The sequence below is a fragment of the Miscanthus floridulus genome, chromosome 2 (genome assembly GCF_019320115.1).
Source record: "Miscanthus floridulus cultivar M001 chromosome 2, ASM1932011v1, whole genome shotgun sequence".
In the NCBI taxonomy this organism is placed as follows: domain Eukaryota; kingdom Viridiplantae; phylum Streptophyta; class Magnoliopsida; order Poales; family Poaceae; genus Miscanthus; species Miscanthus floridulus.
In genome coordinates, this window is record NC_089581.1 from 58945268 (window position 1) to 58962864 (window position 17597).

Below are 17597 nucleotides of genomic sequence, written 5' to 3' on the forward strand. Positions count from 1 at the left end.
CCTTCTGCTTCCGCCGCTGCCACTAGAAATTAGCAGCAAAGTGTCTCATGCACCATCTATGCACTAGAGGTGGGAACCCATCTATATGCTCAGCTACAGCATTAAGTAGCCCTAGGTGACGGTTCCGAGATCAAACATATAGTGCAAAATGGGCCAAGCACTTGTACACGTAGAAGCCGCGTGAACCATGACCACGATTCATTGTTCTCTCCCTCTGTAAAAGCAAAAGCCATGGGTACTATCTGATCCTTAGGATCAACAACAACAGCCGTCATCAAGGTGCCCCTGTACTTTCCTATTCGACAAAACTGGTCGACAAAACTAGACTACATGTTCCGTTTGCATGAACGACCAGGATACACGATAGAGGACATGCCTCAATAGGTCCCAAAAACACATCCCTCTAGTGTCCACAAAGCATTTCAAGCTAGGTGTCGGGTTCATAAACCTAGGGTCCCTCGTGGATTGGTTTCCTCGCAAAGGCTTGGCCCAAGTAGACAGCACGCAACTCATGGGCTAGCCCAAGAGTTAGAACAGTAGGCCAGAAAGGCAATCCAATCATCGACCGAAAGGTTTGGCCAAGGAGGAGCAACGCCCGTTTTTTGACTCTGGCCCACCTGTCCAACTGGAGCGCTCACTTCAGTCTTTAGCACCTCTGGATGGCCTCTTCGACCAGAAGGCCTGCCCAAAGCACCACTTTTGACTCCAACCCCACGTCTTCGACTGAGGGTACTCAAAGAACCCGCTCACTGTTATTCTCCGACTGGCGCAATCAGAGCCGACTGGGACCAACCGACCGGGGACACCCGCTTGGAAAGGACCAAGGAATGAATGGAGAAAGCAAGGTAGGGCGCACAAGTCAAACCACGATACCAGGGACTGTACCCTATATGCTTGTAGAAACAGTACTCTGCAACCTCCCTGACATAGTATTGTAGGCGCCGACATTTTCCCTACAGTATTATGCGCGTCATTAAACTCCCATATGGAAAGGCTCTCCCCACATGCCTCTAGGCATCAACAGTGTTGTGGGCGCCGGAATTTACCGTACCGAGTGAACATGGTGAAACTCCTCGTATGCCTCTAGGCATCAATAGTGTTGTGGGCACTAGAATTTACCGTACTGAGTGAACATGGTGAAACTCCTCGCATGCCTCTAGGCATCAACAGTATTGCAGGTACCGACATCTGCCATACCCAAACAAAATGATGGAACCTCCCACATGCAATCAACATTCGATAGTGTTATGGGCGCCTACCATCATCTTGTACCCGCCGGCATGGGCAGCAAGACTTAGAAGCATACGTACTCTCTCCCTCTCACTTGTAAGGCCATCCCCTTCATCTATAAAAGGGGATGTGCTCTCTCCCAACATTCAAGTCATTTCATTTTCACTAGATCGATCAAGTTCCCTAGTACACAACCATAGAACCGCTAGGTTCAATCCCCAAGCACACGCTTGAACACTTAGGTCATAGCGGAGCTTCGGCCGCTCTCGGCTCTTCCGACTGGAGCCCGGTCGGACCTCCTGTACCCCCATCTTTCTCCTTTCTATTTGTAACCCCACTACAAACTTTGAGCACCTAGGCTCAGGAATAAAGTCATTGACTGACTCAAATTGGACGTAGGGCACATTGCTTGAACCAGTATAAACCATGTGTCATTGAGTGCTAGGCCACCTTCGATCATAACGTACGACAAAACTACAAATATTTACTTGTTGGTCACTTTCTGCACCGATAGTTGGCACCGTCCATGAGGAAGACGTTGTACATTCAACACTTTTTAGTCATCGAATGACCCACCTTTCCGCCACCCTCGCCATGGCGGGCTCTGGCAATTCAATTTGCTTTGGCTCACTAGAGTTTCCCGCACTCCCACCTATTGGGATGTGGGTTCCACCTATCTTCGAGCCATCCTAGGCCTTCCTCTTTAGAAGCCTGGACTTTGTCACTGACCGGTTCAGCGCACTACACCTCCGTGAGGAGGCACTCATTCTAGCACCCGTTGGAGGGGTGCCCCCCATTGACTGAGATGCACGACATCGATGACATGACATCTACGCTTTATTCCGAGCAAACTCTGTGCTCAATCCTTGCTGTGAGTAATATGCATACTATAATTTACTCTCTATTTACTATCTCCCGCCGATTATCCAGAGAGCCCGTATTTACCGCATCACAGACACCATACGATTGGTTCCCCTATGGCCTCGCGTCCCCCGCGGACGTGTGCGCTCGGGGGCTCCAGGGACACTGCCACCATCCATATCCAAATTCGTGGGAATGGCAAGCTATGCTACTACCACTTTCCACGAACTCCTAGATGATGAGGGTGAGAGCGATGCCTCTAGCATCGACAACGTGGCACCTAGCCATCGTCTGTCCTGAGTGTGCGCTACGGCAGACGCTCTGGGACAGCCGTTAGTCATTGTAGAGTCTGCCACGACCCACACCCCTATGGACCCACACATGGGGGCCCTGATGTCTGCGCGAGTGCACGCCGAGGGGCTATGACAATGGTAGCAGAACCAGCCTCCACCTGCCCCAGCGCTCTCGGTATAGTATGTTGCGCCTCAAGCGCATGGCCCGGTGGGTGGCTCCCGGGGTCATGCTTGTTAGGTCCAACATGTCATCATGAACGAGGGGAACAATCCCCCATAGTTTGCTCAGGCTAGCTAGAACATTGCTGTTGCGGCAATGCTTCTGTGTGGCGTTCCCGAGCCCGTCGACCCTTAGGAGCGGGAGGTCTATCGGAACCTCTTGGTTCTAGTAGAATCCACCGCCATTCAATAGGCAGAAAGCTCTGCATCGTGACTCCAACGTGAGCCCTCTCTCCCCACCGAGGGAGCAGGGATGCGCCAGATAGATCGCTCCATCCACTCGTCGGTACAGCCACTAGGTGTGGCTTGGGAGGTAGCTGCTGCGTCGCGATCTGACCTAGCGCCTGCTCCACATCGACCGCTAGTACATGAGCGGTCCGGTCCGCACTAGGATGCTCATAGCATCATCAGCAACCGGCATCGAGCCTGGCATGATGATGACGTCCACTAGGTGGCAGTGAGAGCAGGCGACACGAATCCCCGCTGAACCATCGAGGAGAGCGATGAAACGCGCCCCAGACACGGTCGTCGACTGGATGACTAGAGTCCTAGCCCTAAGGGCCTGGGACCATGGGCCTTTGACTGACATATCCGGAGAGCGCCATTCCCACAGTGCTTCCAACTATCCACCAACATCACCAAGTACACCAGGGAGACAAACCTCGGTATTTGGCTTGAAGATTTTTGGCTCACCTACCGAGTCAGAGGGGTGGATGATAACTTCTTCATCATTCAGTATCTCCCCATCTGCGTGGGGGAACATGTCCGGGCATGGCTTGAATTCCTCTAGCATGATAGTATCCGTGACTAGGTGGACCTCAAGAGGATCTTCGTCGGGAATTTCTAGGGGACGTATGTCCGCCCTAGAAACTCCTGGGACCTCAAGAGTTGCCAGTAGGAGTCCAGCGAGTCCTTGTGGAATTACATCCACAGGTTCTCCCAATAATGCAACTCCCTCCCTGATGTCATCGATGTGGATGTCATCAGCGTATTCCTCTCTAGGACGACCTACGAGTCCCTAATCCACAAGCTTGGATGCCTAAAGCCCCGTACCACCCATGACCTGCTTGACGTCGCCAGTAACCAAGCCTCCGATAAGGAAGCCATCGGAGCAGTCTTTAATGGGGGCTGGGACAAAGGCAAGGCCAAGCGCACAGACCAAGATGAGGGCCCCTCCACATAGAGGGGCAAGAAAAACAAAAAGGATCGACGCTGATCAGACAGTACCACCTTGGTCGCCATGGCTGATCACGTGGGGAAGCAGCCCCAATAGGGACTGCCTGACCATTTCAACAAGCTCATGGACAATCCATGCACCAACCATGCCTACCCCATCAAACACCTCTACAAGGACTGTGAGCTCCTCAAACGTTTCCTACGATAGGCCGGTGGGCCAAAAGAAGGGGACAGCAAGGAGGTGGCAACTAAAACAAGAGGCACGATGGGCAAGGACGGGGATGGTTTCCCCAACACTAACAAATGCATCATGATCTTCAGTGGGTCCGATGCCATCTGGTCCAAGCGCCAACACAAGGTCCGCTATAGGGAGGCATATGCCATCGAGATGGCCATCCCCTCCTTCCTCAGCTGGTCAGAATCCCTGATCACTTTCGATCAGAGGGACCATCCCTCCCACGTCGTGAGACTAGGATGCTGCCTGCTCATCATCGACCCCATCATCCGCAAGAAGCACCTCAACAAGGTGCTGATAGATGGAGGCAGCGGCCTCAACATTCTCTACATCGATACCCTCGACATCATGCACATCCCTCGGTTGGAGCTCTACCTAGCAGACTCTCCCTTCCACAGGGTGATCCTAGGAGCGCAGGCATACCCGCTCGAGCAGATCAACCTACCCATCACATTCGGCAACTAGGCCAACTTTCACTCAGAGGTCCTCACCTTCAAAGTGGTGGATTTTCTAGGGTCCTACCATGCCACCTTGGGGTAGTCATGCTACGCAAAATTCATGGCAATCCCCAACTACACCAACCTCAAGCTAAAGATGCTAGGACCAAACAACGTCATCACCATGAGTAGTGCCTTTTCGCACACCTTCACATGTGACCATGAGCACTATGAGCTCACCACTGCGGTCATCAACTCATCTGAGCTCCCGTGGCTCAGGGAATCATCGATCCCGGTAGTCCCAGACTGCAACAAATCAAGCTCCTCGACAACCTTCCATCCGCTCGAGGAAACCAAGGCGGTGGGAATCAACCCCACTGACCCAACCAAGATGGTTCGGATGAGGACCCATCTCCCGGCCAAATAGGAACGCGAGTTCATCGACTTCCTATGTGACAATCGCGATGTCTTTACATGGCAGCCTTATGACATGCTAGACATACCAAGGAAGGTCACCGAGCATGCACTGCACCTCATCCTAGGCTCTAAGCCCACCAAGCAGTGCTTGTGTCACTTCAACAACAAGAGGCGTAGGGCCATAGGTGAAGAGATCGCCAAACTACTGGTAGCCAGATTCATCAGAGAGGTATTCCACTCTAACTGGCTTGCCAATCTCGTTCTTGTTAAAAAGAAGACTGGGAAGTGGAGAATGTGTGTTGATTATACTGTCCTCAACAATGCGTGTCCAAAGGATCACTTTCCTCTGTCACACATAGACCAGATAGTCGACTCCACCTTGGGTTATGAGATCCTCTCCTTTTTGGATGTCTACTCGGGCTATCACCAGATCACGATGAAAGAGTTTGATCAGCTCACAACCTCGTTCATCACCTCGTATGGTTCATACTGCTACATAACCATGCCATTTGGCTTGAAGAACACTGGTGCCACCTACCAAACGTGCATGCAGCAATGCTTTGCCGACCAAATCGACCCGTTCGATCATCCTAATCAAGCCGAGCAGCCAAGACCAACGATCGCCGTCTATGTTGATGACATAGTGGTCAAAACAACTCAAGCTTGCGACTTGATCACAAACTTGGCCGCAATGTTTGCGAACCTCTAAAGGTTCAACATCAGGCTGAATCCTGAAAAATGTGTTTTCAGGGTTTCGAAGGGGAAGCTGCTAGGATACATTGTGTCCGAGTGTGGCATCGAGGCCAACCCCGAAAAAATCATGGCCATCTCCAACATGGGTCCCATACGCAATGCCAAGGGTGTGCAGAGGCTCACCAGCTACCCTAAGTTAGTTCATCTCCTGGCTCGGTGAACGGGGGATGCCACTCTACAAGCTCCTCAAAAAGATGAACACTTTTGTCTAGACTGAGGAAGCTCAGTAGGCCCTAGAGAGCCTCAAAGCATCCTTGATGTCAGCACCGATCCTTGTTGCTCCTAAATGGGGAGAACCCCTTCTCCTCTACATCGTGGCCAGCAACCACACGATAAGCGTCGCGCTGGTCATCGAAAGCGAGGAGCCAGGACACCAACTTAAGGTCTAGCGGCCCATATACTTCATCAGCGAAGTACTCACCAACCCCAAGGTCCGGTACCCCTAGGTGTAGAAACTCCTATATGTCGTGCTTATGGTGACCCAAAAGCTTCTACACTACTTCATCGACCATGAAGTCGTGGTCATCACTTCATACCCACTCGGGGACATCATCCGCAACCATGATGCCACGAGATGGATCTCTAAGTGGGCACTCAAACTCATGGGCCATGACATGAGGTACATCCCCCGTACCACCATTAAATCTTAGGCTCTCGTGGATTTTGTCGCCGAATGGACAGAGGTACAGCTACCGACCCCGGACGTCACCCACGAGTACTAGACAATGTACTTTGATGGGTCCGTAATGGCACCCGGCTTGGGGCTAGAGTGGTTCTGATCTCCCCAGACGGGAGCAGGCTCTGCTACACTATCTACCTCCACTTTTCGGCTTCAAACAACACCATGGAGTACGAAGCCCTCATCAACGAACTACGCATCGCTATCGAGCTTGGTGCTACTCGACTCTACGTTCGCGGTGACTCAGAGCTAGTCGTTGATCAGGTCATGAAGGAGTCCTCTTGTAAGAGCCCCTTCATGGCAGCATACTACCAAGAGGTGTGCAAGCTTGAGGACAAATTCTTGGGGATCGAGCTACATCACGTCCCTCGAAGGGACAATGATGTCGCCGATTTTCTTACGAAATTGGCTGCCAGACGAGATCCATCCCTGAGTAGGGTCTTCATCAACGACGTCCATGAGCCATCCACCCACATCCTAGAAGGTTCGATCCAGACACACCCCAATATCTAGCCAGTGCTTGGGGCCTCCAATCCCAGTACCCCCATGACGGTCACCCACAAACATCACCATATTGGCACTCGATCAAACCAACTGGCGAGCGCCGCTACTCGCCTACCTCCTCGAGGAGGTTCTCCCACCTGAAAGGACTAAAGCTCGATGGATCGCTCGATGCGCTAGGACCTTCTCCATGCTCAGTGACGAGCTCTACAAATAGAGTCCTTTAGGGGTACTCATGAGGTGCATCCCCACCAACTAGGGGAAGCAGCTCCTCCTCGAGGTCCATGCTAGGATTTTTGGACACCATGTGGCCCCAAGATCGTTGGTCAAGAAGGCTTTTCACCAATGTTTTTACTTGCCCAGTGTGCTATGAGAAGCAGAGGAGGTCGTCCATAAGTGTGAAGGATGCCTGTTCTACGCTCGGCAAACCCATTTGCTGGCATAGGAGCTCCAAACCATCCCTATCACCTAGCCATTCATGGTCTGGAGCCTTGACATGGTGAGACCCCTCAAAAAGGGCCTAGGCGGCTTCACTCACCTACTCATAGTAGTCAACAAGTTCACCAAGTGGATAGAGGCCAAGCCCATCATCAACATCCGTTCGGATGAGGCAGTCAAATTCTTCCTTGACATCATCTACCGGTTCAGTGTTCCTAACTGTATCATCACTGACCACGGGACTAACTTCACTGGAAAGAAGTTCCTAGACTTTAGTGATGGATATGGCATCAGGATCGACTGGGTCTCGATCAAACATCCATGAACTAATGGTCAGGTCAAGCACGCCAATGGCATGGTCGTCCAAGGACTTAAGTCATGCATCTTCGACCGACTCAACAACTACGCCGGACGATGGGTTGCAGAGATCCTAGCGATCCTCTAGAGCCTGATAATGACCCCAAACTGATACATAGGGTTCACACCCTTCTTCCTAGCCTATGGAGTTGAGGCAGTGCTACCCTCCGACCTTGACCTGCTCAAAGAGGCCTGTGAGACGACCGTCATCCATTCCGCTCACTACCAACAAACCCTGTGTAGGTACCACGAAAGGAAGATCAGGGGGAGGATACTCAAAGTCAGCGATCTCATACTCCGGAGGACCCAATCAACGAAGGAAAAACACAAACTCTCTCTACCATCGGAAGGGCCCTATATGGTGACCGAAGTAATCCAATTGGGCACCTACAAACTAGAGGACAACAACGGCAACGTTCTCACCAACACTTGGAACATTGAACAGCTACGTCGTTTTTCCCCTAAATTTGGTCTTACCGCTTTTTTAGTTAACACTTGCTACTATAAAAGCATCCCAGCCCAAACATTTTTAGCCTAGGTCGCTCGGGGGCACCATGAGGGTACAAAACTAAATATTACCTCTCTTTTTTACTATCATATGGTAAACAACTTTGTCCCCGAATGGAAGCACATTCCATTCCTTTGATTGCCCTACGTAACTCTATTCTTACTCCCAACCAAATGCACCCGCCATGACCTATGGTTATAGACAGCCGAGCCCCATAGGCCACGCCTAGGCTCTTAACAACTACAACCTACGGAACTAATGGGTAGGTGCGAAAAAGAAAAGGATAAAAATAAAGTTATGCCAGGATAAAAAACAAGGAACGAATAGTGTGGTTCTTTCACAAAAATAGAACTGATGCATTCATCAATACAAAAACTATTCACATGAGGGCTCACCCACAACTATTACATTTTTTTCTAAACTACTTCTAATCCAAATACTCTTGTGGCCCCTCGACGACATCGACTGACGCTAAAGGAGAGACTACGTCACACATCGCCAAACGTAACCACCGCTACGTGGGCCCCGCCTGATTCTGTCCCCTCGACTTCAGCGAGCGCAATGGGTACCTCAAGGGCATCGCACCCATAGATGCTCAGTAGAGGAACATGGAGCTCCTGACCTTCTCATGCAGTCGAGGCAACTCCTGGGCAGAGACGCTGCTACCAAGGTATGGCTGCCATGGCTAGAAGAGATCTCATCAAACTTTATGAACTGGCCACCCTGAGCAGCTGTAGGCATAGAACCCTCCACCGGCACGATCCGGAGCAACCTCCCCTCCGACAAGGCCCGCCCGGTGAAGATCCACTGGAGAAAGGCCACACATGGCTCCATCCCAAAGAAGGCATAATAGATAAATCCAGCACGCCACCCCCTTCGGTGGAAGCCGTCCCCTCTCAGGCAAAGATGGCCAGCACCGCCCTAGGCAGCCTCTAGCTCGACATCATGCTCTAGATTCATGAAAGGATCTATAAGTCCTCCCCCTCTCTCACTTAGGAACCGCCATGGCATACATGCACTCTCGGTGGGGAGGAAGAAGGAGGAGAGACAATAGTCGGAGAACAGGCAAAGAACTGCGACGGAGAGCCCTCTCCCTCCCCCTATTTAAGGAAGAAACACGATAGCTAAAGAGGGGCAAAAGATCAGAGTGAAAAACTCTCTCCCTTCCCCTATTCAATGTGGATGGGAAACAATGGGACACATCCTGACCGATGGGACGCACACTGACCGACGGAACGCCGCTTGGTTAGACAGAATGCCGCTTGGTGAGACAAGACACGGCCTGGGTATGGCCCACCACTATTGCACGACCAGGCATGAAAACTAAAGCGTCACCACAAGTAGGCAGCTCTCTGCACCCCCAGGCGGGAGTTGGAAAAACCTAAAATGGGATCTCCACTAGGAGAGACCATCGGGCTTCCTAAGTTGATCGAATGGCTCAGAAAAACACACCGAGAGACAGGGAGGGAGCAAAGGGACACCCCATGTAGGCCATGCGGACTCCATCATGAACGACAAGCACGGGTCCTAGTCGGACATTTCTGATTGGAGCTCTTTAAACCCAGTCACTCAAGTCATCAAGGTAACACTACTGACCCCCTCTATTTCTTTATAATCATTTCATACATCCATATGTGCATTCATTTTATACGCCCATGCCTCCTAGATGATTCGAGCCCTGAACTACCTGAGGGCTCAGGAACTAAGCATCGCACGTGCAGCAAAATGCATCACAATGCTCCATGTCGCGTCATGAAGCGGTAGTTGCCTCATCCAACATGAGCAACAACAGAGCCAGGGGAGAAAAACATAGATGAGCCCCATGTGGCCCTCACCCAGTCTGGCAGATAGGGTCATCTCAACCTTCTCGTTCGATCCTAAACCTCTTGCCAAGCCCACAGAATATCCATCAAGGGGAGGCCATTAGGCCACCCGGGTTGGTCTCCAGAATGACCCAGGCATCTGTCGGGTTGTAGGTAAAGGAGAAATGGAATGTCAGAAGAGGACTATGCTGACCCTGTCATGAATGATAGACCCAGATTCCACTCGATCATACCCGGTAGTGAACTCACCGAGCGCCTCACTCGAGCCCAAGTGATCAGGACAAGCAACAAAACTCAGCCCTTCGGTTGTGAGGAACCGAGGATGGGGTAACACACACAACTCAAACCGACCCCTACTAAAGCCCAACGAGGCTTGGGGGCTCAAGACACCAAACACCTAGGTCTACAACCCTAAACTCGCCGCATCCAGTTGCGCTTCAACTGCACTCCAAAACTACCTAGGTCTGGGACCCCGAACTCGCCCTATCCGGCTATGCTTCAACTACACTCCAAAATGCCTAGGTCTGTGACCCTAAACTCGCCCCATCAGGATCCATGACTCTAACTCGTCCGATCCCATAGCGCGCACCGACACAAGGATCAGCGGCTTCGTCTCAACTGATCCCTAAACTAACTAACTATCCACCTTGGCTGCACATGCAGCACCAAGTGTCATAGAACCGACCAATTTATAAGAGCACAAGTACAAAAACAATCGCCGAAACGATCAAATTCTCGAACTTGAGCCCATATAAACCCCGTAGTCAACTGAAATCTCGAAGGATTTCAAACCAACTTGCATACAGCCAAGATCACAGTAATTCAACATAACATATCATATGTTACAACATTTCGCAAATGTTTGCAAATAGATTACATCATCACAGAGTCATCGTTATTACAAAACAAGTCTTGTAAAACATGCAGAAGCAAATAGTTTGACTTACACACCCGAGTTCAAATACAAATACTGGTTCGCTAATCACAACCCACAAAAGCATTCGGATAAGGGAAACGGAGATCATGCCCATGATCTAGTCTTCATCACCCGCCGGGTGGAGACAATACTTACAGAATCCCTGATATAGAAGGTCATCTGCAACAAGAGAGAATAAACCCTGAGTACGAGAATGTACTCAGCTAGACTTACCCATCGGAAACCAAAACAAATGACACCAAGGATTATGCATAGCTTAATTTAGTGGATCTAGCTGACACTTTCTTTTTGCGAAAAAGCATAAGTAATAATGATCAACTCTTAACCTAAACTAGCAGTGACTTTTAGCCATTAACCTGTCATCTAGATTTGCACCTGTACTAAGCAATCATTTTATTAGGGTGCAAACGTTAATAACCATATCTGGTATACTTTGTGGCAACCTTATCATCATCATCCATTTAACCATATCATTAAATTAATTGAATCTACGTTGCCGCTGCTCAGTCAAGTTCTCACTATCCGAGAGAGACGGCGATTCGAATCGATTCCTATCCAGCTGGAGGGGTATTCCTAAATACAAACCCTGCTTCCCCCGTCAGGGTCGCAAACAAGTCACCGTTGGTACAATTCAGAAATTGCGAGTCCGAACAGTGCCGCAAAATCAAAGAACCACTCTGCCATGAGTGCTCGGTGACTTAACCTGCCCTTGGGCTTACTCCAATGGTTCCCTGCACATCCTTACTTCCATCCAGATTATAGACCCCTGCTCACGTCCCCGGCCTAAACCGAGCTACTAGGCTTCATGGTCAGAACGACTTATCCGGCTAGCTAAGTGTTAGGCTGTGTTCAACATGACATGAGGACGTACATCGTATTGGTCCTTAAACGACTCAGATGGAGTCACTATGTCCAAACCTTCACAAGACTCTGCCCGGTCTTAATTCATTATTAACTTGGTTCTTTTCCACGATAGCAAATATAGCCAACCGTGATCCACCTCATCCTAAAGCTCACAGGTGATAGGAAATCACCTGACTTCTACCGCACTAAGCATGGCTAAGCATTTAACCCGTTCCTGAACTTAAATAGGATTCCAGTGCGATATCTGGACAAGGAGGGATATATAATGCAACAATTGGTTCCAACCAATTCCTATACTTAATGCATCATCAACTAATAAAAGATACTCAATGTATTTGTAAAAACATAGGAGGCTTAATATGCTCCGGGGCTTGCCTTTTAGGAAAGAGGAAGGCTGGTGGTCAGGGCACTTGGGCAACTCCTCCGCGGTGGCTGCTTTGTTGGTTTCCTGCACCTCGGGCTCCTCCTCCTGGTTGGCTCCCTTGAATTCCAGCAACTTCACTCCCTCTGGCACACCTATTGCATGATTGCGCAAGATAAATATCATGGATGCACATGACGAATGTCAGGGATGCTCGGGGAATGCACATGTTCGCTGTAGTCTGCATATTCCAACTTAAGCCCTATTCAAATCACTTTACTTACCAAGTTTATACAACCTAATGTATAATTGCTCATCTTCAGTTAATGACCTAGCACCTGCACCTAAGCATATTCTCAAGTTAGGCTAACCCCTAAGCAATCAACGAGAACATTGCAACAAGCATACACTCAAGCATTTGTATTTCAGCAAAATGAAGACTATGTAGCGGTACAGTAAACTAGCCATAACTAGAGATTTATAAATCCAAATGACATGAAACAAGACAATTTGGAAATCTTATGAAATTGTCTACAATTCATTTTTAGACCTCAAAGCATGATTCCAACCTTTACTGGGTTGAATTCCTCAATCAACAGAACTCTGTCTTCCCAAGGCAGAGAGTAGGCAAAATTGGAACCTAACTTTAAACAGCTGTAGTTCCTAAACTACTTGGCCAAATGCCCTCAAATTTTGACAGGAGCTATATACATAAATTATCCACAACTTTTGTATTCATCACATTCACAGCAAACCAAAATATCATGGGGAACTTTATAAAGTCCCCAGATCTGTCTAGAAGGACATAATGCAAACAAATAATTACTAACTTATGATGTAAACACACAATTGGACAAAACTAACTCTACTCACTTATTACTCATCTCACAAGAACCCCAGAAAGTAGGGTGTTCATCACCAAAACATTTCTTTTAATACCTTTCTTAATTTATTTAATTAATTAGAGGAAATGGTCAACATATATGAAAACTACACCATTAAATCTACAAAAATTACAGTAGATACTACATGCTCTAAGTAGACTACCATAAAAATTTCACACCATTTGAGCAAGTATGACAGCCTACACAAAAATGATAGGACATAATGGCTTAAAATGACATAATTAGGAAACCTTAGTGAGAAGTGTCAAGCAATAGATTTCATATTTTTCCTAGCATCCTTAAGGTACTAGGATACTACTCACAAAGTTTCATGGTCATAGGATTCCTAGATAATTTACAAAAATTCACTCAAGTATCAATCAATGATAAAAGGAAAATCTATAACTCAAAAACCATACATGCAATGACTCTCAAATTTTAATCAAAGCTTCTACTAAGCAAGACTAGCTTACCCACAAAATTTCATAATTTTTGGATCACAGAAACGCAAGATATGATTTAAACAAGTTTTCGTGCATTCAAAAACACATTTCAAGTTCCTATTTAATTCACCCAAAATTTCTACATCATGTGCTCATGTCATATTTTTCTCAATTACTAGACTTTACTGTGAACCTACCAAAATTTGAATCACACCATTTGGATCTATACATTTGGAGATACAAAATTCACAAAACAGCATTCAAAACTAGAAATTTGAACTAGCTTTTGACTCAAACAGTCACTGACGCGTGGGACCTACCTGTCAGCCGGACCCACTGGTCAGCGACAGCGAAATAGGGGAGGCGCACGCGACGGCATGGCAGTGGTCTTGCTCGCCGATGGCGAGGACTCCGGTGACACCAAGGCCACCTACGTGCTCTACGTGATGAGAGGAACTGATTGGTGCAGGTGGCAAGACCTAAGACCTAGTGGAGGTGGTTCGTCGCTGGTGATGGCAGCATGGCAAAGCTCTAGCGCGAGGCACTGGTGACGGCGAGCGATGGCTACCTCAACCGAGCTCGGTACGAGCTTTAGGAGGTCACTATTGTGCTACCCAAGCAAAGAAAAGAGGACGAGAAAGCCTCGATGGTAGTTGGCCGCGTAGAGCTCCAACTCTGGCGAGACCCCGTCATGGCGGGCGGTGGTGGAAACGGCCAATGCGCCCTTACCAAGACCCAATCGGCTCGGCTAAGAGGTGGAGGAGGTAGAGGAGGACATGACGAAGCTATGGTGAAGATGTAGTTTGCGTTTTTGCTACGGCAAGCAAGCTAGGCGATGGCGAGGCTTGGTCGATAATGGCGGGGTGGCTGAGCTCTGTTGCAGCGCGCGCTGGAGGCGACTGGAATGGAGAAAATGACCTGCGAACCGGTCGGCAGGCACATGGGGGTGTTCATGTTGTGGCCAGCAACGCCAAGACGGCCACGACGCGTGGTAGCATGGTCAGACGGCCGATGACAGGTGTCCACCACGCGGCGGTGGTTTTCTAAAATCGGTCGGCACTGTAGCGTGTCTGAAATAGCGATTCAGTTAACCATCGATGACTGACAGCGTTACTTGATGGTGTTTGATCTCTCAATTCATGGCGAATCAGTGGGAGCAATGTACATGAAAGTTGTAGAGCTAAGATAGGGCTCCAACAATGCTTGAGAAATCAACAGCTAATTCTCAAAGGATCACGAGTTGTATCAAGCCAAAGTTGGCTCAATAAAACTGAAATTGCATTTAGGACTTAGAAATATTTTCAAGTGTTGAATCAGCCTTCAATACTGACTTGTGGGTCCTTTTTGAACATGTTGTGCACATCTTCATGACTTGGCTTCTAAACAAAGTTTGTTCCTTATCAAATTTGCTACAACTTTGTTTTAGGTTGCTCAGACATGCAAACACTCTAAGCTACACTTTTTAAACAGTCAAACAAAAAGGGTTTAGGGGTCAAAACAAGTCAAACCACTTTTGAAATCCTATTTAGGCAACATGATCAATATGAACAATGTTCCAAATGGCATTCTAGGTGTCACTAAGTTGTTTAAGAGAATTATTAGCCACACCACACCTTGGTCACACAAGAATCAAGCATTGTATGTACTAAAATAATGAAAAACACATGAAATGTTACAATTGTTTCATAGTCATGTTTCACATGTTTCATGATCTTGTTGCATGGTACTAACTAACCATGTTTCACTAAAGTGAGTTGCACATGTTGCACTTAAGTATTGCACACTAATCATTTCATAAAAGAAACAACACACATGAAATATGCAACATGTTGGAATGTTTTGAAATCATGTTTCATGTGATATAAGCTTATGAATGAATGAGTGATGCTCATGTTCATGAAATGCAAGTGCAAATGTGGAAGCTAAACACCTAGGGTGTTACACCAAGGCTTGGATCCACGACTCCAACTCGCCCGATCCCACGGTGGGCACTGACGCCAGGACCCGTGAGCTCTATCTCATCCAATCCCTTGACTAACTACCTCGCCCGATCCCATGGTGCGCATCGATGCTAGGATCCACGAGCTCTGTCTCACCCGATCCCTGAAAGCTAACCGCCTTGGCTGTGCAATGACGCCTTGGTTAAATGACTTCATCTCGACTAAAAAACATGCACGCATGCCCACTAGAAAACACCCCCTAGATGAGTCTTCCTGAATCACCCGGGGGCTCGAGGGCTACACCCGCGGATGCGCTCACACGCACCCGCTGACAAAACAAAAACTTCCCCCGCTGGCAACACAAAAAACCCACCAAACGGCTCTGCCTGAACTACCCGAGGGCTTGGGGGCTACACCCATGGGTGCGCTTGTGCGCACCCGCCATTGAGACAAAACCCCCCAGATGATTCTGCCTGAATCGCCTAGGGGCTCGGGGTCTCCTGTTGGGTTCATAAACCCTGGGTCCCTCGTGGACCGATTTCCTCACAATGGCTCGACCCAAACAGGCAGCACGCAACTCATGGGCCGGCCCAAGAGTCAAAACAGCAGGCCAAAAAGGTGATCCAATCACCGACCGGAAGGTCTAGCCGAGGAGGAGCAATGCCTGTTTTCTGACTTCGGTCCACCTCTCCGACCGGAGCACTCACTTTGGTCTCCAGCGCCTTCAGATGGCCTCTTTGATTGGAAGGCCTGTCCGAAGCTCTAGTTCCAACTCTGACCCCATGTCTCTGACCAGGGGTATGCAAAGAACCCGCTCATTGTTCTTCTCCGACTGGCGCAATCAGAGCCGACTGGGACCAACCGACTCGGGACGCCCGCTCGGAAAGGACCAGGGAACAAACAAAGAAAGCAAGGCAGGGCACACAAGTCAAACCACGATACTAGGGACCATACCCTGTATGCCTACAAAAACAGTACTCTGCAACCTCCTTGACACACAGTGTTGTAGGCATCAAAATTTTCCCTACATTCTTGTGGGTGCCATTAAACTCCCATATGGAAAGGCCCCCCCACATGCCTCTAGGCATCAACAGTGTTGTGGGCGCCAAAATTTACCGTACCGAGTGAACATGGTGAAACTCCTCACATGCCTCTAGGCATCTATAGTGTTGTGGGCACCAGAATTTACCGTACCAAGTAAACATGGTGAAACTCCTCGCATGCTTCTAGGCATCAACAGTATTGCAGGTACCGACATTTGCCATACCCGAACAAAACAACGGAACCTCCCACTTGCAATCGGCATCCAACAGTGGTGTGGGCGCCTACCATCATCCTATACCCGCCAGCATGGGCAACAAGACTTAGAAGCATATGTACTCTCTCCCTCACTTGTAAGGCCATCCCCTTCATCTATAAAAGGGGATGTGTTGTCTCCCAACATTCAAGTCATTCCATTTTCACTAGATCGATCAAGTTCCCTAGTACACAATCACAAAACCGCCATGTTTGATCCTCAAGCACACGCTTGAACACTTAGCTCATAGCGGAGCTCCTGCCGCTCTCAGCCCTTCCGACCGAAGCCTAGCTGGACCTCTTGTATGCCCATCTTTCTTCTTCCTGTTTATAACCCCACTGCAAACTTCGAGCACCTAGGCTCAAGAATAAAGTCACCGACTGACTCAAACTGGACATAGGGCACGTTGTCTGAACTAGTATAAACCCTATGTCATTGAGTGCTAGGCCACCTCTAATCACAACGTAAGGCAAAACTACAAATATTTACTTGTTGGTCACTTTCTACACCGACACTAGGGTTGTAGTAATGCATTGCACATAAGATGCGGGACACCAGGGTTGTAGTAATGTATTGCACATAAGATGCGGGACACCAGGGTTGTAGTAATGCATTGCACCGACACCAGGGTTGTAGCAATGCATTACAAATATTTACTTGTTGGTCACTTTCTCCCAACTACCCATCGAATCGCCAGGGCAATTTGCTTAGCACGCCAAGCCTTTTCATACTTCACATCATACTTAACGAATCTAGATATGGACTTTTGTAAAGAAGACACCAAAATGTTGTTATTGTCATCAACAAGCCCCAATATACAATGGACAAGGTAACGTGCAGTGAGCTGATGATGATTTTCCTTCCCCCTATTTGATAGGCAAGTGTGGGGTTCGACAACTTTACTTATCCTCCACTTGCCATCACTCTGTCTCTTTCATGCATTT